General features: G+C 40.2%; 1 long non-coding RNA gene across 1 annotated transcript; it reads right to left on the bottom strand.

Moving 5' to 3' along the window:
• Positions 1 to 17,431: 17,431 nt before the first annotated feature.
• Positions 17,432 to 23,757, bottom strand: LOC134490642 (uncharacterized). The gene is made up of 2 exons (XR_010067227.1): positions 23,256 to 23,757; positions 17,432 to 17,727 (listed from the first exon to the last, which is right to left on the bottom strand). It is a non-coding gene; the product is annotated as an uncharacterized LOC134490642 (long non-coding RNA).
• Between the last annotated feature and the right edge of the window lie 247 nt (positions 23,758 to 24,004).

Genomic DNA, 24,004 nt, shown 5'->3' with positions numbered 1-24,004 from the left:
GGTCATTCAGATTTCTGTAGCCCAGATCTGGTCACCCTAATGTTATCAGGTTTCTAGGAAACAATGAATATCTGGCCTGAGAAATCTAACCCATTTGCACCTAATTTTTTGGTTCAATAATCTTTGTTCACTGGCATTGAAAAAGCGTTGCAAAACCTTTGCAAAATTTAACCAGAAATAAATATATGCTTTCTTAGATAAGAAATGCAGACTTGTTCAAATCTGAAAATTTTTAAGTTTCAATGACAAACTTTCAGGCCCCAAAGAGGATCTAGAACCTTAATTCAAGGTACAACGGCTCCTAATAATTAAAAATGATTTAATTTTTTTTAAAAGAACAAACATATCATGTCTGGGTAATAACAGTCTAACACAAAGATGGTCTCACCCAATGTCTTGGCCCTTGGAAAGAGCCAGGTCAATGTTCCACAAAAAACTGACAGGGTCAGGGCCATCCTAATCTTGGAGAGTATGCTGTTCCATAGGGTATGCACTGCGGCAGAGAAGGCATGCTCCCTGGGTCCCATCAGATTACATTATTTAACTGAAGTGACCTGAGGAATGACTACCCTGACTGATCTCATAGGGAATGCAGAGATAACTGGAGACAGGAGGTCCTGCAAATAACTCAGCTTTCTGCCATTAAGGGCTTTATAGATTATGAGCAGCATGTTGAATTGTACCCGGAAGCCAACTGGAAGCCAGTGCAGTTTGTGAAGTAGAAGTGTTACTTGGATGTAGCAAGATACCACAATAACTGCCCACACAGTTGCATTCTGGACCAGCTGTAGCTTCTGAGTAGTCTTCAATGGCAGCCCCACGTACAGCACATTGCTTTAATCAAAGCAGGAGGTGAACAAAGCATGGGTGATCATGAGTAGGGCTTCCTGGTCAAGGAATGGGCACAACTGATGCACAAGATGTAACTGTACAAAGGCTGTCCTTGCCACACCTGCCATCTGCTCTGAATGGGAAGTGTCCCATTCAGAACCAAATATATTAAGTCCCCACACGTAAGGGGATCTCAAAATGCACAGCCACTCCATCTTGCCAGGACTGATCTGGGGTCTATTCTTCCCTATCCAGATCACACAGCCTCCAGATGCTGATAAAGAACCTTGATGGCATCACTTGGATGATCTGGGGTAGATATGTATAACTGAGTATATAGATGTTACATAGGAACAGGGGGAGATTGGAGCCCACTGGCACTCTGCATAGCAGGAGCTTAGGACTAGGTCTCCAACAGTGACTGGAACAGAACCTGGAGGAAGAAACTACATTATACCTTTCCCCTCATTTCCAACCCCCTGAGCTAGTTCAGAAGGATATTAAGATCAGTGGTATTAAAGGCCACCAAAAGATCAAGGAGAGCCAGGATGGATGCACCATTGCCACTCTGATCCTGTCATAGGTCATTGACAAGTGTGATCAAAGCTGCCTCAATAGCTTGAATCCTGACTGAAAGGGGTCCAGATAATCCATTTCCTCCAGGGCCCTCTGAAGTTGCAGCCCAACTACTTTCTCCAAAAAGGGAAAATTGGAGATTGCGCTAAAATTGTCCAGTGCTATTTGGTGCACTGATGGTTTTTTGGTGAATGGACAGACTGCCACCTCACTCAAAAATGAATTTACCATTGCCTAGATCCAAGCACATATTGTCTTTTGGGAAGCCTTGACAGGCCAGGAGGGATATGGGTATAACAGGTGGCTGAGTCTTCAGCCCCACAGCCCTGTCCACTTCTTGCCTCCTAGATAGCATGTTAGCAAAGGCTCTGAGGATAGGAAGGCATGCAACTAAAGAAGAAGAAGAAAATAAAACAGAAAGCTGACTCTTACTTAGCAAGCTGGCCAGCTTTGGTCAAGGTCATAGTTAGGACAAGAAATGGATATTACACTGTAAATAGAGGGTGGCTTTTCTATTCATTGTGGAAGGCAATCTGGTACCTTTTAGATGTTTTGGTTGTCAAATCCCATTATTCCTGGCTGTTCCATATGCTTGCAATGCAGTCCAAGGCAGACACTAGGATGCCTTCCTTGTCAGATCATTCATATTTGAGTTTTAAAAAACCATCTTGTTTTTTGAACAATAAAAATCCTCTTTTATTTTTAAACAAACAAGAACATCTTTCCCATGGCTCAGAATAGGAGGGAATTTATTTATTAGGCCAGTGAGACATGTGGTCCAACATTCCCCATCACTGGAAGGGGATATAGTGGGCAGCTGGAAGAGCTTTTATTTATTTATTTTCCACATTTCTACCCTGCCACAATCTAGAGACTTTCAGTAGCTTCCATTTGGAGCCTTGGATTCATTGGTCTAAAACTCCACCCACTTCACTTCTTGTTTGATTCAGATCCTGCCACTACCGTCCACTGGGGCTTTCCAAGGTTGGAATTTTCGGTATTTGGAAATGATTTACCAGTGGGAACTGACTGGGGGTGTAAACTGATGTCAAATTCCTCCCTCTGAAATCAGGTGGCTCTCTAACCCCAGAAAGAGAGAAACTGGTCAATCCTCCAATGTCTGAGTTGCTGTTCCAATGATCACAGGCTTCATCTGAAAATATGTACAGAATTTTGATAAGCTAATAGAATTATATTTGGTTTAACCAAACATAGCCTTAGTTGGCATTCAGAATTAGTCTTTCTCCAACCATAGCCATATCTCTTAGCCTGCATTGATCAACACAATCAGATTTGCTTTTTCTTTGCTTGCAAGTCAATGCAGCATGAATTAGATTTTCAGTCAACTCTTCCCACTCATGTCAGGAGGTACTGAATAAATATTTGAAATAGCTTTGGTCAGAAGGGGAGGTCTGAATCACTGTATGAATCAGATCTTTAATCCTTACTGAGGATGAAATGAGTATGTGGAGAATAACCCTGTTCAGCTGCTCAGTAAGGAAAAAAGCAAGAAAAATTGGAATGCTTTTTATTGTTATATACCAACTATTTACAAAGTAGAGGATCAGCAGAGCTGGAAGATGGGCAATATATAAATTTAATCAATCAATCAGTCAGGCTCCCTTTGAACGCCTGTCATAATGCACTGCTACAGGTATCAGCCAAAGGAGAACAAATCTGTGTCAGTTTTGCAGACTTGCAGCTTCACACACAGAGAGAATGCTTCAGCACATTCCTTCAAAAACTGTTAGAGCCAGGGTCGAGCTGATAAGACACCTGGACTGGGAGGGGGAGATCAGGAGTGAGAAAGAGCTTGTTTGTCAGACAGGGAGGAGGGATTATATCACAGAGAAGGAATTACTTTGAATGCTTTGGCGCCAAAATGTTGTTCAGAGCTTTGCAACTGTCCTGTGTATAATTGGATTTTAGTAAATGGATTCTTTAAGCTTCTAATGAACTCTTCTGGAGAATTCCTTAAGTTAAGATCCTGGTACTGGGACCATCACACAATCAATAATAAAGCAAAGTTTGCACACATTTTGCATCAATGCAAATTTTATTAATTAATTATTAATTATTAATCAATCAATTAATTATTAATTATCTCAGATTCAGTTTAAAAGATTTTTAGTTAAAACAGAAATGGGATAGATAGACTGAAAGAGTGTGACTGATACTCTCAGTAGAATAGTAATGTGTGAAATAGCTGGGAATCGCTAGAATCTTATCAGTTGCTTATACCTTCACCATAACATGTCCCCAAATGTAGCCCCTTTGCTCATTAGTTTTAACAGCCTGTCTTCTTCTCTGGGCTGAGTTGCTTTTTTTTTTCCTGGTGCATTTCCAGGCATAATTCAATGTACTGGTTATTATTATATATAAAGATTTAAATGACTTAGGAACTGGACTATTTTAAGGAGCATCTTCCCTCCTATGCAACCGTTAACAATACATTCATCAGCAGAGTCTTTGTTCCATGTCCCTTTCATTTAGAGACTTGGCTGCCCAGGACATTTTTATTTTAAGAATATAAGAAGGCCATTAGTCTATCTAGCTAAGTATTGTCTACATTTCCTGAAAGTGACTGTCTAGGGCAAGGTGCCCTCTTGATTTTGAACCACAACTTCCATAACCCCCATCTCAGTCAGCATGACCAATGTTTAAGAATTATGGAAACTGTGGTCTAAAACACCATGAAGGTTACCTATCACTGCTAATTTGTTACAGGATTTCAGAGGCTCTTTTCACTCTCTAGGCCAGAGTTTTTTTCAACCTTGGAGACTTGGCTGGGAAATTCTGGGAGTTGAAGTTCACACGTCTTAAAGTTGCCGAGGTTGAGAAATACTGGTCTAGGCGCATATACAGGTAATTGTCTACCTGAAACCAATCCTTTTGACAGAGCCTATTTTTCAAGTCATGTTGTCTGCCTTAATTAGTTTTCCTGTCTTCTGTTATTGACTACAGTATTGTGGCTCTGGTCCTGAACTCAAAATCCTTGTATTTACTGCTGTGATTTTATTTCTGATTGTTACTTAAATTCTTACCAAGTTTCCTATGAGAGCTCTCTGGTGAAAGATGGGGCAGAGTTTTTAGAAAATCATGTTCTTGTCTCTTCTCTCTATCTACGCTGGTGTGACCAAGCGCAATAAATAGTAACGAACTGTTGCAGTAGCATGGAGAGTAAGCTGGTTGGGGCCTGGCAGAGCCAGATAGACATTTATTTCTTATTTTAATTCGATTTTCCAAAAGCTATTCTTTCAAACAAAAACGTACTTCTTCTTCTAAATTTACACTTCTTTAAACTTTCTGACTGAGTTTGTCAAGAGAAAATTGTCTTTATATACCCACACATATATACACAGCACTTATTTTTTCTCTTGAATATACATTTTTATGTATGTCCATGTGTGAATTTTTTTTATATTTTATAAAATCAGTGCAAAATGTATTAACAACATTAACTATAAAGATGCATTGTTTAGGAGAAATTCATACAAAAAAAATGAATATTGAGTTTTATGCAGTGTTTACTTATATTCTCAGACAGATGGAGAAATTGGATTAATAATCTGGAAAAAATTAAAAATGGTGAAAAAAATAAAAAAGACAGATTTATATAATTAGGTTTAAACTTCTGCAAAAATGAATTAAAGATCACAAGGAGTTTTCTCACAGTGTAGGTGAAGGTATTTACACCAGCTGATTTCATGCAGTTTATCTGTCTACTTCTCTAAGATATTTTGTGATCAATGTTCATTTACACTGATTTTTATAAATTTCAGGCTGGAAAGCAAGTAGAAACTACAGCACAGAAGTATCATCTCCACTTTACACTACCCAATATTAAGCAGAATGATCATTTGCAGTACACATCCCTCTCTTTTTCGCACAGCCTGCTTCCTCCCTCTCAAGTGATTCTAGGAGGCAAAGGGCCATTCAGTGCTTTTATACAAGCTAAATGAGGAATTGTGGAGGCCAAAGTTAAGGCATCTGCAATTCTGTTCCATATAAGTGAAACCTCCTGGACTGTATCTTAACATACCATGTTTAGCCTAGCATCCCATTTCTCATCTTGATTGTCCAGAAGCCTCTGGGTAGTCCATAAGTGAAATAGTCTTTCCTCACTGCTCCAAATGTTTGTCCTCCAGCCCATACGTGGATAAAGTGTCTTCAAACCTTCAAATTCCCGCCTCAGGTTACTGTTGTTTAATGCCTTGAGTATTGTGTCCATAAGATAGGATGGAAACCCTTCAAAGTTTGCATGGGAAAGTTTGCATTTGACCAGGCTGTGGCATCCCATTGCTTTGACATAATCATGGACTCTCTGCAGTACTAATTCCAGTGCTGTACAAAATGTAGCCATCAATGCTGGATTCCTCACACAGAGCATGGACTTTTTTTTAAAGAACAAGGGGATGCATCTTATTTTTATCCACTCTTTTTTCCATTTCCACATCCATCTAGCCATCCTGGTTTCAAGAACTGCTGTGATTGAAGGGTGACTGTATTCCTGAGTGTGCCTTATCTCTTTCGTTATTCCCCTTGACATTAATAGTGTTTTCTAGTTAATGCTTAACTGTCTGGTGATATTTATTGTAATCTGATAATACAGCTGATAGGAACAATTATTTTCTCTTTAGATTCTCTTACAATTGCTAAAGAAAATAACAATTTTGTTTTATTTGCTTATGTATGGGGGGAAGGGGTTCTAAGAATTTAACAAAATTCTTCATAAATAAGACAGTGAATCTGAATCATAAAAATGTAATAGAAAATGATTGATTGATCATGTGCCATCAAGTCAGAGTTGACTCTTAACATTCACATAGATAGACCTTCTCCAGGATAATCTATCCTCATCCCAGCCCTTCAAGTCTTCCAACAGTGCACTCATTGTCATTGAGTCCATCCACCTTGCTGCTGATCAGCCTATTCTTCTCTTTCCTTCCACCATTCCCAGTATTATAGACTTCTCAGGGGAACTAAGCCTTTGTATAATGTGTCCACAACAGGAAGTGATATGCTGTTAATAAGATTTCAGTCCCTGTGTATTTAGTAATGTGCATGGTGCTGAAATAAATTTCTAATTGTGGGAGGGGTTGCATCAGCCCCCTTGGCTTTAATAGCTACGTAGTGAGCAGACTGAATGTGGTCATCTCCAGTCTGAGAATTATGGTAGCACAGGTCATGATGCATGTCTTGGTCACTTCAGACCACAGATGGGGCTACTTTTTATATTAAAAATTCCCTATATTTTTTAAAAAAGGATCATAGCTTTCAAATTATTTTTGCTGCAACTTGAAAAAACACAATTTCATTTTCTGTTGTTGGTGTGTGTGTGTGCGTGTGCATGCATGACAGCCAGTGAAGTGTAGTGCTGGATGGACTAGGAGCAGGAGACCCAGGCTTTAGTCCATCTTTAGGGACAGAAGCTGACTGAGTGACTTGGGCTGATCGTTCTCTCTCAGCCCTAGACTGGGAAGTCAAAAAGCATCCATCTAATAATCTGCACTGGAGTAGCATGGTAGATTGTGGTCTATAATATTCACTTAAGTAGCCTTTATCCTGTAGGAAATTGTTTGGGGCTAATAATAATAATAATAATTGTTTGTGTGTATGTGTTTCTATTATTTATAATTGCAGGTAGTCCTAGTATTGTTAACCAGGGAATGTTGTTAATACATTTAATAAATAAAACTACTGTATACATTGATTGATTGATTGATTGATTGATTGATTGATTGATTTAACTAGATCTGGAGGCCACCCAACTCCCAGACAACTTTGAAGGGGAACATAATATGCACCCATGTCTAAAAGCTACCTGTCCCAACTAGATAATCTCCAATGTGATGGACTTCAGTATCCATAAGATCAGGCAGCATAACCATCTGCCTTAGAGCCTTGTTTCTGTATTCCCAGTCATCACATCTTTGTTTTCAGACACTTTAATTGCTCCCTATGTCTTCCCTATCCTCAGTGTATCTTGAACTTGCTGCCCTAACGTCACTTACATTAATAAGAGTTTATCTACAGGCTCCAGTAAGGTCAGCACTACGCAGGCAACTGGCACTACTACATGAAACTTTTATTATCAGAAGAGATACTCTGCCACTCTTTCACACCCACAGCCCCCCCCCCACACACACACATGCACATACAACTTTTAAAGTTATTTTGCATCCTAATTGGAAAATACTGCTTTAAAAAAATGACCCAGGCATTGGTTAGGAAGAAAATATGCCTTTTTAAAACTTCCCTAAATATAACGAATTGAGAAGTAAGATAGATGGGAAAGTATTAGACACAAGCTCTGAAGCTTTTATGTCATGCTCATCACAATAGAGGTGATGGGGGTCATTGATCCTTGAGCCACAGGGGAATAGACCCCTTTTACCAGCTGGAGCCAGGAAACCAACCCACCTCCTAGAGCAGTGTTTCTCAACCTTGGCAATTTTAAGACATGTGGACTTCAACTCCCAGAATTCCCCAGCCAGCATTATGCAATCACACACACCAATGCGGGTCAATCTTTCTCCACAGTATCTGCTTGTGAGATGATATCCAGTCAGTCAGAAGCACTATTGATCGGATAACAGTAACAATTACAGATCAGGTTGCAGCTGCAGATACCATCTGTGGCTGGCTTTATATTTGTACAAACTCTGTTGGCCACAGATAGTGGGAAAGAGCAGATTCAAGAAATAAGGCAGGAACAACTGGCAAAAATGTGTTTTCCTCTTTTTTCCTTCCAAGCATTTCTGATTCCTGGACTTGAAAGCATTGGGATACATTTGTTGACAGACCCAGTATCTGCCAAGGAAGAAGGTAAAGCTGGGAATGAGCCAAGATTGGGCCAAAGATGAAGAAGATATGGAGAGATGAGACAGATCTGTGGTAAGAGACACTGAAAACCAGTATGGTATACTGGTTAAAAGATTAATCTAGGATTGGTGAGATCCAGGTTGAAGTCCACTTTCTTGTGAAAGCAAATAACATGACTTTGAGACAGTCATTACCTTTCAGACAAAACTACTTCACAGAGTTGTGTTGTACCAGAATCAGATCTGAGATGAGGGCGCTTTGTACATTGCCTTGAGCCCCTGCAGGTAAGCAGTTTATAAATCTTACAAATAAATAAATCTTACAGTTGCAATGGCCATCACTCTGAGGCTTCCTCTCCCTGTGCTTTAACATATTGCAGTGGAGGGAATATGCTTCGCTGGGCTAATAGTGGGGTAAGTATATTGTGCAAAAACCATAATTTAATAAAAGTGAAGCCGTTTTCAAACTACATCCAGTTAGTCCTCCAAGAAAAGTTACATGGCAGCTAAAAAAAGCAAGCCTTTCCATTGCAAAATGCATATCAATGCCTGGAAGCACAGAACACCTCCCAACATGGCTTGCCATAGTGCCCCAGTCAATGGTCAAGTCATATAATGAAGCTCTGGTAGTACTTTTCTGGAACAGGGGCTCAAGGGACACTAAGAGACTTTCTAAGAAAGTGGATGAAATCCTGTATTCCCAAAATGACAGCATGTTTCCAGAATCATTTATAAGGAGATTTGATAGGGTTAGAGACTGCCTGGATTGTACAAACAAAACCAATGTCTACGTCTATGGATGACTTCTCCGGTTTCTTCTACCCCTATTGCTGATATTGCCAAGATTTAGTCAAGACTTAGGATCTGACGTACCCAATACAGATCTCTACTACTAATCCTAATGTCATAAAGTTGCTCTTAGGTTAGAGGCAGCATGCCTCTGGCTATCAGTTGTATGGAAACTTGAGCTGGAGGATGCTATTGCAATCATATACTCATGGTGACTTTCTCAGGAATATCTGGATAGCCACTGTGAGAAGAGAATGCTAGATTAGAGAGAGCTTTGCTCTTATTCAGCAACGCTCCTTTAATATTGTTATGGTTGCTACCATGGGTGGATGCACTCCTGGTATTACTGCAATGAAGTGCGGATATGTGCAGATATATGAAAAAAAAAACAAGAAATAGAGTACTTTGCAGCTTAATAGCTGTTCACTTGTCTGCTTTGCTTTACACCTTGAATTCTTGGTTCATATCTCAGAGTCCCTGAAAATCTTTTAGCTGTTATATAAAAATATATATTATATAAAAATAATATTAACAATAATATTAATAAGGAGCTAGGAAAAAGGAATGAAATGAAGCTACTCCAACTGTCCTCTTTCATTCCAATGTAATGGTACAAACTGGGAGTGCTAGCTGTATCATCTGGGCTGATTAAGTGTGTGCCACATATTTAATTTCTTGAAGTAAAAATTTAATGAAGCAGAAATACCAAATGCATTTTTATATCCTGAAACCTCATGCTGCCAGTACATTCTACTTCACCACTTATTACAAGGGTTCTTTCATTAAAAGCCCTTTTAAAGGCATGATAATAAATTGAGGAAAAAGAAACAAAAATCAATCCCATCCATCACTTGCTTTCACTGGGGCTTTTAGTAGTTTGCTGTGAATCAGTGCAGGATTTAAAAATCTAAATCTTTTCAGAAGGTTTGTTGGAAGTCCCATAGCTGTTCAGAGGCTATAGCTATTGAGCATAGGGGCCCCATTTAAATATCTGGAAACCCACCACTTCCAGCACTGTCAGGGAAGGGCTATATGGGTATCTAGAGAGCTATCAAATTCCAATTCCTATCATCTCTTGCCAGCAGCACCTTCAGTGAGAGTTAATGGGGATTGTAGCCAAGAACTCTGGAGGACCACACATTGCCCACCATGATGCTCTGCAATAAGCTGCAGTGAGCTTTCAGTTTATACAATCATCCCTCCATTCTTTCTTATGAGGAGTGTCGAAGTTTCTGTTTCCATTTTTAAACTAATTACTGATTCTTGTGAAGTCCAGTTTTGGACAACTGTGATTTGCTTGCGGTAGGTTGTGTGGTCCAGGTTTGTACTCATGAATTAAAATGTAAAAAATAGCTTTCTTCCTTCAGTAGGTTGCCTTGGGAAACTGTGACTGTTTGAAGGGCAAATTTCAAACTTCCTCTTTGGGGGTGTGCAAGAGATGAAGATGAGTGACGAACCCATGCCTTACTATGACTAATTCACGAAACAGGAAACATGATTTCCCAACAGAAGAGAAATAGAAGAGAAGCTTCTATTTCTATTAGAAATAGAAACTTCTGTTAATGGAAGAGAAACAGATTTCCCATTATTAAATTAGGCTGGAGAGATATACTACTGCAATTTATTGCAACAGTTTTCCTCCTCTGAAAAGCACTTACATGCATTGCTAAAAGCATGAGAATCAAACTATGGCTTGATTATTCCCACCTGCTCTTAACTTGTCTGCAACGTTTTTCTCTGATCACCCTGTCCAGCTGGGGGTCCAGTTGCATATTTGCGGCATGCAACAAGGGACCATAAGGGAAAACAGGTTCAGCCCTTCCTCCCTATAACTTTAGTTTGTGTAATGTGTTCATATAAGCAGGACGATCTGTTCATTGTGATTTCTCCTCTGTGAATGGAAATATAGCAACTTCTCAGAAAGTTCAGAAATTCAGAATTTGTGGTACAGGGTATAGATACAGGATATTACAAGCCATAGGTGGCAGTGGTGAGGAAGATGTCTGTCTGCTGTTGCATTCAAGAACCCATTATCCTAGTATCCCTACTAACACAAATATTCAATGGAAGAACTATGAGGCATGAATTTAGGGCAGCTCCTAATCTGTATGCTATAGACCCCTAAGGCAAACCAAGGGTGGGCTTTGCCTACAGATTATAGAACAAAAACTCTAAGAACTGCAGCACTTGTTAAATAGAAACCATCTCTGGGAATAATTATAGAGAATGACAGTAACAACAGATGCCTTGAGTGACCTGTGTGCCTAGTATTACTTGCAGATATGTTGGGGGAATGTGATATTTTCATCATGACAGGCCCTTGTGGACAAAAATGGGGACGTATTTTGTGAAAGTAGGACAACCCCACAGACAAGCAGATGTGGAATTGGCAGAAGACATTTCAGGAGAAAGCAATCCCTTCTGAAGTTAAGGCCTGTCCCCACGGCATAATTATTCACTGACAGCAACCATTCCCCCCTGCCCCCCCATAGCCTCACAACTTTGACCTTATCGAAGTTTCAGTCCCTGAAGGAGAGAGCCTTCAAACATCATTAGCTGTACCAGTTTGAAAAAAGTACCTTCCTCCTTATTTTGACACTGTTCAAGAGCAGCCTTCTTCTAGATGGCTGTTAACTTTTGCTACCCATTTGCCTAGGAGTGTGAAGTCAGGTAGGTAGCAGTTGCTGTGATCAGAGGTGTGCTTTGGGGGGTTGATAGGCAGGGGAACACCACCACCCCCATTGGTCACTAGCCAGTTTCCAGGTTTCCAACAAGACAGACAAGAGCAGAGCAAAGCAGACCTCCACTGTTTCATTTGTGGAAGAAGAGGAAGTGTACTTCTGCTAATTCACTTTAACAGTTTTCTGAACAGCCATTTCTCTTTGCAGTGTCCCAAAAAATAATGAGGATGTTGAACTGAGGTTTTGTTACACATATACTATGTTTTCCCCACGTTTGTCAGTTCTGCCCCCCTCTCCATGAAGTAAGAGAGTAGTTGCTGGCTGCTCATCGTTTTCAGTTATTTGGCTCTACAGGACCTAGCTAACTGAGGATAATGGCAGGGTCTGCCTCCCTCCTCTCTGGGTCTCTTTTTGGCCTGGTTCCTTCCCCTCTATTTCTTTATTTCTCATTATTTTAACTTGGAGCACAGGAGCAGGGACAGACAAGCCATTGCACAGAAAGCAGACAGAGTCCTGAAATCTGAAGCTCCTCTTCCCACTGCGTTACACACTTTGGCGGATGTTCTTGCTGGGTGGTGACCTGAGAGAGATGGCAGCAGCATAGCCAGAGGAAAAAATCAATCATTTTGCCTGTATCTAATGGGGGTCACAAATCAGGACTACGTGATTCAAGAGAGGCAGAACAGGGACTGGCAATGGAGATAGAAAATTTTGCACCAGCATTGTTTTGTGCTGAATCAAGGATGGGTGGATAGCTGATAATGGGCCTGAGAGAAATATCCCATTAAAGACTGTTGGTGTGAAGTTATGTTGAGGGCTAGCAAAGCCAGTTATGTCAGCAATCATACTGTTTCCTGACCACAAACTTGAAAAATGCAAAACAAGATGTCCATTAAGCAATGGGAAAGTCAGGAAAAAGAAATGCCAGACTTAAACTGCAAAGATTACAAGAAGGAACTGCACTCCTATATTGATAGAAGGCCATCCAGTGTTTAAAGGAGAATCATACTAGTAAGCAATAAAAATTCTTATCTAACCTGTCATGTCAAGTGTCTGGGTAACTCCTGCTGGGTTCACCTTGGGGAGCCTGACCGATGGAGACATTAACCTCAAATGCATCTTTCTCTATCACAGTCCTGGCAGCACCATGAGCAGCATCTTTGGGTCTTACCATGAACCAGTGTCTGCCCTATACTGTCATCCCCCCACCACCACTTTTTTCCAGAGGTCAGTATTTATTCAATTATTTAATTTATTTATATGGCTGCCCCTCTCATAGCAGTGACTCTGGGCAAGATACAAAGTTAAAGCAACAATAAAAACAGTCCAAATAATAAATGTCCAAGGACAGCAGTTCCCACTTGCCACAAAATAACATCAAGTGGCAGAGCTTGCTTCACTCCCTGACCCAAACATCTGGGGGAACTGGGGGAATAGATGGGCTCTACTAATATTTCCAAATAATGCTTCCAGTGTAGTATTGCTTCAGATTATTACCAGAAATTGAAATGCAGTCCCTACCCAGTAGGAGTCTCCATCTGAATTTCCCACACTGCTCACAGTGTATGTTATTTTTGCACATTGTGGGAAAAGTAAAATAGCAACAACCTGACACTACTTGGAAGAACTCTTCCAACCCTGCGTCAATCAACTGAGAAGTAACTGGAGATAGCAAATGGGGTAAATGCTGAGGGTCATCCGAACCAGGGTTCCTCAACCTTGGCAACTCTAAGCTGTGCAGACTTCAACTTCAATTCTGGGAGTTGAAGTCCGCACAGTTTAGAGTTGCCAAGGTTGAGGAACCCTGATCTGAACAATGGAGTCTTCTAAGTCTACATATAATTTTCAAAAACAAATGTTTGTGTTGCCATCAAATCAACAATTTATTGCCTTAATGATGTCACACAATAGATTCAATTGGTATACAAAACACAAGTAATAAAACTTTTAACTGTCCTTACAAGAGTTGTTCACACGAATGCCACACAGATTTGTCTTCACTGCACTACTTCAAGGACAAATGAAACAACGTTTTCTCTTAATGACCTCTTCTGTACTGCCAAGCAGGGATTCAAATCTATGCTGATTTGGCCAGGAATTAGAACTACTTCTCCAGTTTGTATTCTGTTATGAATAACTATGATGAATGCATTTTCAGACCCATACAGTATTTACCAAGTTACTAAGCTGATCTGTAGAGAAGTACTTTTTCCAGAAAAATCCTTCCATCCTTCCATCCTATTTACTCAGTCATAAATGAAAATAGTCTGAACAACCCATTGAATAATCTGAATTCAGTTTTAATAGAATGATTAAAACATTGACATAAGCAAATCTGACTGTGAAGTTGTTTAAGCTAATGACTAATGGCTTGTTTTTCACAGTGTCCTTAATGAAACGCAGGTGGCTCAAAAGTGAAAGGAAGGAATATTTGCCTCTACTTCCAAAAGGCAATGGGAATAAAAGTCCCAGAGCCAGATGGGATCCAAGGGGAAGTAGGAAAGGCTTAAGAGAAAGCAGATGGAGGAGCAGATGGGAATGTTCTTATTGGGCCTGGGGTATAACTAATGTTTGCATGTCTTCTTGGTGATGCTTGTTACGCCTAATCAGTAAATACCTAAAACACGTTTTGCTCTTCGGCCCATTTTCACTACTGATTTTTGTTCTGTTGTACTATCCAATTCATGTTAAGGGAGACTTCCACAAGTCCACAGGAGTTCATCCCTGTTTTGTCAGGAGGCAGCACTGAAATGCTTGTGCTTAATATTGCTTAATATTATTAGTTCTTTTTGGCTCATGAGCTGTCATTCTTGTTGGCAATATGTAGCATGCTGCGCCCCCTGAGTAAGGAGACAACGCAAGTTTCTACAGGTAACTGTGATGGGATAGATAGCAGTGATAAATGGACATACTGTGTCTGCAAAATGTCCTAGGCTCAATCTCTGGTATCTTCAGGGAGAGTATTTTAAACCATAGAGAGTCTCTATCAGTCAGTGTTGACAGTTTTAAACTGGATCAATTGACTGAATTGGAATGAGAAAGCCTCTCATCTTCCTGGTTTATTTGCATGGCCAGGGGAAGTATACATGTCATTAGGGGATTTCTAAGAAAATTGACAGTGATAGGAGACTTCTGCAGGTCTTTGTCCACATAGTTATAGGCTGAAAGGGTGGGTGGGGATGCACACAAGCCTGTCTATAAAATCCATCCTTACATGGTACTGAATTTGATGCAAACATTTAAAACATGGTGGATTCAGATGAATATAGTCCTACTTGTAATTGGGAATCCTGCTTTTGAACAGCTTATGTTCAAAGGGAAGCAGCAGAATTTGGAACAGTTTTAGAGGCAAAAGCTGAATCATCTTCATGAGCAGCCCAGGACACAGCATGTTCTTTATCCCAGTGATTACCCAAGTAATCACATCTGCTCCTGATCATGCATAGTGCAGATATTTCATCAGTATAGCATCACTCTGATTTTCTGTTGTTTGGCTATTATGGATTGTGACCAAAATGTTGAGCACAGACTAATAGTAATTCAGAACATACTGAATAATCAACAATATAGTACATAATACTATATTGTTGATCCATGTTTCTACTGTCTAGCAATATGAGCATTAAAGTAGAAACACATATCTATGTGTATGTGATTCATATGCCATTCCAGCCAAACAGTTGACCTAATATTTAAGACAATTGAAAATGAAAACAACAACATTGAAGTAGAATTTCCTTAAATATTCCATTAAAAAACCCCACATTGTTATTATCCAATTGCAGCAACTCCATATTCAACTTCTTGGCATGTGTTTAAGACAATTGGCCCCTGGCTGGAATATTATGTCCTTCCTTTCACTTCTAGAATCATAGTACTGTTCCCATTGTTCTTCAGGACAGGAGGCAGGAAGAAGCAGTCGTTTGCAGCAGCTTTCAGTCCACTGGCCAGTGGCCCAAGCCAAACTAATCTCTATGTTCTTTCTGGCTGGGGAGTGTAATCACCCAACAGTCCTTTTTCTAACTGATGACATCACACAACTCTTTGTACAATGCCACCTTGTCCTTTCCTTCACCTCTACAACTGCAGTGTAACAGTGGCTAAGCTGAAAGGTCATATGAGTAGAACTGTCACTACTGCTCCTGGAGACATTTGGCCAGTATGACCATAACTGGCTGCTGATGAGACTGGGTAACAGATTGATCAAGAAATTCTAGCAACCATAACAAAATGTTCTAGATTTCTAGATTTGTTACCTAGAAATCATAACAAAAATGCCATTTCATTTCATTTCATTTCCTTCCAAAGAAAGGAAATATCACAACTGGTCTCACCTACACTTCACAGGCTAATATGACTCAAAGTTAGCTAATGTATTATTGCAGTTGTTGTACAGAGCTACAAACCATATCTTCTGACTTCTTTTCTTGATGTTTCTATTGGTGTCAATAAAAACATTTTAAGCCCAGAATCACAAGGGTCATTTATAATTAGGCTCACCATATGTCCCGTTTTGAAAGGGACAGTCCTGTTTTTTTAACATTTCCAGACCATCCCATTTTAATATAAATGTCCATTTTGTCCCATTTTCTTAAAAACCTTACTTAAAAATGTGAAAGTTCCCGCAAACCTGTCAGAATGCAGTCTGACTTTGAGTGGAAGGAGGGGGAGCTGAGCAGAAACGGCGGGAAAAAAGCCGCTGAGCTCAACTTAAAAAGAAAAAAACAGCATCAGCTGATAGGCGGTGATTAAAGGGCGAAGTGATTGGCTCCTGCCTTGAAACGGTGGGAAGAAAAGAACGTAAAAGCACAGTCAGAGGAGGAACGGCTTGTTGGGGACAACCGTTTACTAGACCCTCCAGCCCAGCCTTGCCTCTCACAAATGAAGGAATCTGAAGATTCCCAGCCAAAGAAAACCAGAGAAGTTCCTGCCTGCTGATCCAGCCTGTCGCCCAGCCCTGCCCCGTTTTGCCATCCCAATGTCCTGTTTTTAACCCCATCCTGCTTTGCAATCCCAATGTCCTGTTTTTGTCTCAAGGAAATATTTATATTTATATAAATATTTATAATAAAATACAAGGACTCTAGAGAACTGGGACACACTTATTTTATGTGACTGACCAAAGTGTAAATCAATTATCTCAGAAATTCCAATAAATCCCTTCTCAACTCCTTTACCCTACCCTGAAATAGATGAAAGCTTATTATTGGTTCCTTATTTCTAGGCCATAATGAGACAGAGGAGACAGGCTGTTTTTTCCCCAAAAGAAGATAACCAGGAATTTAAGACTATCTTCCCTCTATCAAGGAAGAGTAGTTAGCAAAAATTATCAAATTTTTGCTAACAAATCCTATGCAATGTCTGAATTTCCAACCTGATCACCCTGGAGTTGCTAACTCCAGCTGAAACCAATCTTGCAGATTTCTCTTTTCATAATAAATGTGGGTTTATATTTCTGTGTAAGACACACTTATAATATGTGTGGGTCTATATGTGTGTGTGTATACACATACACATATACATATAGTATTTCTGCCAGAAGCCCTGCTCCATAAAAGAACAGGCCAGGGCAAAAAATACATTTGTATTACTGTAATTGAATTAATAAATAGTAGTTAAATGAATTGTCTGTAAAATAATGCACCCCATTTATAAAATGAATTGATTCCACAATTATTTTCTGTCATGCAAACTACTCCAGCAAACAGAAAAAACACACTCAGGCAAGACAAACACATTTCCCTCATTGCTTCCAGCAGAAACTGCAAAACAATGAAGAAAAAGCCAGAATGGAAATGGAACGAGCAGCAGGAGTGGGGGAGACAAGTAATGGAAATACGTAACCCGACAGGAAAGCAGCCACCCCACCCCAATATAGGGTCCCTCAGGTCAGATGGCATTCAACATGCTACTGAGGAAGAGCTGATGATCTTTTGGAGTACTAACAGTGTTTATAACATGGCTAGATTAAAGTCTTCAGGATGTCAAGTTGCTGATGTTGCCATACAGGAGAAGAAAATCTGAAGCTGAAAAGACAGAATTACAGTGGGAACATGGAATGTAAGCAGCATGAACATGGGAAAGCTCAACACAGTTCTGCCTTTTAGGATCAACTATCAATATTAAAGGAACCAGCAGTCAAGAAATACAGCACAGACTGGGGTAGCAATGAAAATCTTGGAAAAGGTATACAGATGCCAGAATGTGCCTATACCTACAAAGATCAGAATCATGTGGGCAATGGATTTCTATGGAAGCAAATATTATGGACAGCCAAGAAAACAAGTGGATTATTGGGCAAGTCAACCCAGAGATCTCACTCGAGGCACAAATTACCAGGCTTAGATTATCAAATTTTGGACACATTCATGCCGATTTATATAAGTTTATGTAGCCCCAACCACAGATGCTGAAGAAGCTGAAGTAGAGCAGTTCTATGAGGATCTGCAGCACCTACTGGACAACACGCCTAAAAGAGATGTTATTTTCATCACGGGAGACTAGAATGCTAAGGTGGGCAGTCAAATGACACCTGGAATTACAGGTAAGCATGGCCTGGGAGAACAAAACGAAGCAGGACATAGGCTGATAGAATTTTGCCAAGACAACTCACTCTGCATAACAAACACTCTCTTCCAATAACCTAAGAGATGGCTTTATACATGGACTTCACCAGATGGACAACACCGAAATCAGATTGACTACATCCTTTGCAGCCAAAGGTGGCGGACATCTATACAGTCGGTAAAAACAAGACCTGGAGCTGACTGTAGTTCAGATCACGAACTTCTTGCACAATTTAGGATCAGACTAAAGAGATTAGGGAAGACCCACAGATCAGCTAGATATGAGCTCACTAATATTCCTAAGGAATACACAGTGGAGGTGAAGAATAGATTTAAGGGACTGGACTTAGTAGATAGGGTCCCGGAAGAACTCTGGACAGAAGTTTGCAACGTTGTTCAGGAGGTGGCAGCAAAATACATCCCAAAGAAAGAGAAAACCAAGAAGGCAAAATGGCTGTCTGCTGAGACACTAGAAGTAGCCCAAGAAAGAAGGAGAGCAAAAGGCAACAGTGATAGGGGGAGATATGCCCAATTAAATGCAAAATTCCAGAGGTTAGCCAGAAGAGATAAGGAATTATTTTTAAACAAGCAATGCGCGGAAGTGGAGGAAGACAATAGAATAGGAAGGACAAGAGACCTCTTCCAGAAAATTAGAAACATTGGAGGTAAATTCCAGGCAAAAATGGGTATGATCAAAAACAAAGATGGCAAGGACCTAACAGAAGAAGAAGAGCTCAAGAAAAGGTGGCAAGAATGTACAGAAGACCTGTATAGGAAAGATAACAATATTGAGGATAGCTTTGACGGTGTGGTCAGTGAGCTAGAGCCAGACATCCTGAAGAGTGAGGTTGAATGGGCCTTAAGAAGCATTGCTAATAACAAGGCAGCAGGAGACGACGGCATCCCAGCTGAACTGTTCAAAATCTTGCAAGATGATGCTGTCAAGGTAATGCATGCTATATGCCAGCAAATTTGGAAAACACAAGAATGGCCATCAGACTGGAAAAAATCAACTTATATCCCCATACCAAAAAAGGGAAACACTAAAGAATGTTCAAACTATCGAACAGTGGCACTCATTTCACATGCCAGTAAGGTAATGCTCAAGATCCTGCAAGGTAGACTTCAGCAATTCATGGAGCGAGAATTGCCAGATGCACAAGCTGGGTTTAGAAAAGGCAGAGGAACTAGGGACCAAATTGCCAATATCCGCTGAATAATGGAATAAGCCAGGGAGTTTCAGAAAAACATCTATTTCTGTTTTATTGACTATTCTAAAGCCTTTGACTGTGTGGACCATAACAAATTGTGGCAAGTTCTTAGTGGTATGGGGATACCAAGTCATCTTGTATGCCTCCTGAAGAATCTGTATAATGACCAAGTAGCAACAGTAAGAACAGACCATGGAACAACAGACTGGTTTAAGATTGGGAAAGGAGTACGGCAGGGCTGTATACTCTCACCCTACCTATTCAACTTGAACGCAGAACACATCATGCGACGTGCTGGGCTTGAGGAATCCAAGGCTGGAGTTAAAATTGCTGGAAGAAACATTAACAATCTCAGATAGGCAGATGATACCACTTTGATGGCTGAAAGCGAAGAGGAACTGAGGAGCCTTATGATGAAGGTGAAAGAAGAAAGTGCAAAAGCTGGCTTGCAGCTAAACCTCAAAAAACTCAAGATTATGGCAACCAGCTTGATTGATAACTGGCAAATAGAGGGAGAAAATGTAGAAGCAGTGAAAGACTTTGTATTTCTAGGTGTGAAGATTACTGCAGATGCTGACTGCAGTCAGGAAATCAGAAGACGCTTAATCCTTGGAAGAAGAGCAATGACAAATCTCGATAAAATAGTTAAGAGCAGAGACATCACACTGACAACAAAGGTCCGCATAGTTAAAGCAATGGTGTTCCCCGTAGTAACATATGGCTGCGAGAGCTGGACCATAAGGAAGGCTGAGAGAAGGAAGATGGATGCTTTTGAACTGTGGTGTCGGAGGAAAATTCTGAGAGTGCCTTGAACTGCAAGAAGATCAAACCAGTCCATCCTCCAGAAAATCAAGCCAGACTGCTCACTTGAGGGAATGATATGAAAGGCAAAACTGAAATACTTTGGCCACATAATGAGAAGACAGGACACCCTGGAGAAGATGCTGATGCTAGGGAGAGTGGAGGGCAAAAGGAAGAGGGGCCAACCAAGGGCAAGGTGGATGGATGATATTCTAGAGGTGACGGACTTGTCCCTGGGGGAGCTGGGGGTGTTGACGACCGACAGGAAACTCTGGCGTGGGCTGGTCCATGAAGTCACGAAGAGTCGGAAGCGACTAAATGAATAAACAACAAATGTAGCTTGCTAGTGTCTCGTGAGCATAATTTGTTTTGTTATGACTGGCAACAAAAGCTGAATCAGATGGATTTTCATCTAGTATATCATAAGCAGTTCCAAAGTGCTTATGACTTTTTTTTTTAAAGCTAAGAAACTCTGTAACCTTCAGCACAGGTATGATTGTTAGTCCAAAGCCATCACCTCCTCCACCACATTTCACACATTATTTTTAGAGCTCTGTTCCCTAACAAAATGCATACCTATTCGCAGCCTCTACCTCCATATCTTGAAATATATGGGAAAAAAATTAATGACCTAGGTCTGGACTGTGTTTATCATATAATGGAATGGGATGGAAATTAACAGCAGAATATGTGAGCTGCAGATCTCACCTGAATATCCTGTTTCTAATTCTCACAACCAGGATCTAAGCGTTGCTTTCCGGTACAGCTTTCCTAGTGGCTCAGGCCACTGAACTGAGAGATAGACCTTCCTTCTTCGTTCCTTCATAAGCAATGTTTCTGCCTGCAAACAGAGTCCTAAATTTGAAAATACACAGAACTGATTTTTCTGTCCTCCACTATCCAGGGAACAAAGATTAATCTTTTAATTTAGCATGCTGCAGTAGCAGCTGACAATTTGTGATTAAACACCTTTAGAACCTGGAAGAAATAAAGTAACTTGTTGTAGGTTATGGCAAATTTATGTAAGGAGAAAATTAATTCTTCCAAACTGCAGAGAAAAATATGCTGACATTATCCAGACTATACAGATAGGCAAGATGTTCAGCTGGATGTTACGGAGTTATCGATGAAGGCCCTTAGTGGATGGTTAAGAATATGTTTATACATTTCTTGAAGGATTCTCCCTCGCCTCCAGACAGAGATTCATAGCTTTATATTTGTTGATCTAGACTCATTATTGTATATGCAGGCCTTTCCCAATCCAGGCCCCGTCTGATGTGTGGACTTCAATTCCCAGAATTTCCCATCCAGAATGGAGGCTGTGGACAATTCTGGGATTGTGGTCCAGATGTATGGAGGACACCAGTGTTGGAGAAGGCTGTTCTTTGTTAATGGACAATATTTCTCCAGGGTATCAGAGACATATCTTTCCTAGTGCTAGAGAAGCCTGAAATTGAACCTACAACCTTTTTAATGAAAAGCAGATGATTTAACACTGAGTTACAGCACTAGTAGTACTTTGCCTTGCCAGAATGCTTGAGAGGACAGTACAATAACTGCACACTTGAGGATGGAGATATCTGCATACGTCAGCTGTCATATGGTAATCACATTAAGTGGGCATTGTTTCACAGGACCATGCTGCTCTTGGCAATGAGAGAGTCCAGTTCTTTGAAACTGAACAGTTCCTCTGTATCTGACAGTCTCTGATCCTATAGAACATACCCATGAGCTAGTTTAACTGGTGAGCAAAGAGTAATCTCTTCCCCACTTTTCCAGCCACTGCTCCCAAACTTAGCAACTGATCCCCAGATTGCTAGATTTGGAAGATGTCACAAGAAAAGTGGTGGTGGAGGACAGCTCTGAGAAATGGTGGCTCTTCCTGCTTCTCTTGACATCTCTCCCAGCTCTGGTAGCCTCAGAATCAGCTGTCAGAATGAATAAGGGTGACAAAGAAGGGGGGTGGGGGGGCTCAATCTTTAGCCATCAGTCCTCCAGTTGCATGGAGTTGATCCGTGCAGTTGGAGGCCTGGTGGCTGAACAGATACCTCTCCCCACTACTTTTGCCAGCTTTCCCAACATGAGCTCTGTACACTCAACATTGCTTTTTAGAAACTATATGAAATCACACACCAATGACAGTTGTCTTCATATTACAGGCATTCCTATTCAGGGATTCACAGTGTAGAGTCAGAGAATACTATTGCTCTGGCTCAACATTTTTTAAAGGTCATCTGGAGTGAAACTTGCTTTAGCCTAGGTGGTGAACTACTGCATATAATGAATACCACAAATTAAAGTTTGACTTTACATAATAATTTAATACAGAACCAAGAAGTGTGGGATGGACAGAATTATAAAATGTATCAAATAAATAAAAGGTGTCAACTCTCATTTAATGAACTATATTTGAAATATATTCCTGCTTTGATTCTAAATTGCATGAAGCTATCTTAATATATAACAGAAGGAACAAATTTGTAAAAGCTCCTATGTGCTAACAACAGATAAAACTTAAGGGGAGGGATGCATCATAAAAGCTAAGAATGAATGGATTTTGTTTTGTAAATGTTCTTTAAATATTGCCAATTTCCCTGAAAGCTCCAAAAATTATCTTTACGACAACCTGTCTTGTTGTGCAAAAACACCCAGAATTATCTGAGAACCTTAAAACAATGGTGAATCAGACTAATATTCTTCTGGGCATAGTCTCATCAGAAAGTGCTATTAGGTGACTAATCAGTATTTTTAAAAAAGGTTACTAAGCATAAGCTTAAGAGATAGGGGACCAAGAAAACTACAAGACCTTAGGAATATTATATGAAGGTTAAAGCATCAAGGTTGCTATAGACTAAGGCAAATACAGTAAGAGCAATACATTTGCTTAGCTTTGGCTTGGTTAAGTTTAAAAGAAAACTGAAGATCTGTCATTTGCTTTACGATGTACAAAGGGTTATATGCAAATAAAAAACTCACCTGAGTAGTTTACTCAACAGAGAGGCAAAGTTCACTTTAATGCAAGTGACAGATAGGCAAAGATCTTATCATCATACGACGTAATGGCATTGTTTGAACTTTGCATATCATTTGTAGGCTGGGTACAAAGAGGAAACAGAAATATTTCATTAAAAAAAGCATTGATTAGCCTGCCTCTTTTGACCGATTATATGTCATAAAATTAGTGTTGACTCTTAGTGACCACATAGATAGGTTTTCTCCAGGACAATCTGTCCCCAACCTGATCCTTCAGGTGCACCCATTGTTGTTGATCATTCTTTTTCTTTCTTTTCACCTTCCCAGCATTATGGATTTCTCCACAGAAGTAGGTCTTCACGTAATGTGTTCAAAATATGATAATTTGAGCCTGTTCATTTGTCCCTCAAGTGAGAATTCTGGGTTGAGAGATTTTCTCCATGACAATCTGCCTCTAACCTGGTACTTCAAGTCTTCCAACTGTGTACCCACTGTAACTGAGTCCATCCACCTTGCTACTGGTTGTCCCCTTTTTCAATTTCCTTCCACCCTTCCCAGCATTACAGCCTTCTCTCGGGAGCTAGATCTTTACATAATGTGTCTAAAGTAAGATAATTTGAGCCTGGTCATGTGTGTCTCGAGTGAGAACTCTGGGTTGGTTGGTTTGACGATGGTTGGTTTGCTTTCTTGGCTGTCCACAGTATTCTCAGGAGTCTTCTCCAACATCAAAGTTCAAAAGTGTCAATACTCTT

This window comes from Candoia aspera, chromosome 1 (assembly GCF_035149785.1).
Source record: "Candoia aspera isolate rCanAsp1 chromosome 1, rCanAsp1.hap2, whole genome shotgun sequence".
Taxonomy (NCBI): Eukaryota; Metazoa; Chordata; class Lepidosauria; order Squamata; family Boidae; genus Candoia; species Candoia aspera.
Note: the sequence above shows the minus strand (reverse complement) of the source record. Positions and strands in the feature narration are given on the sequence as shown.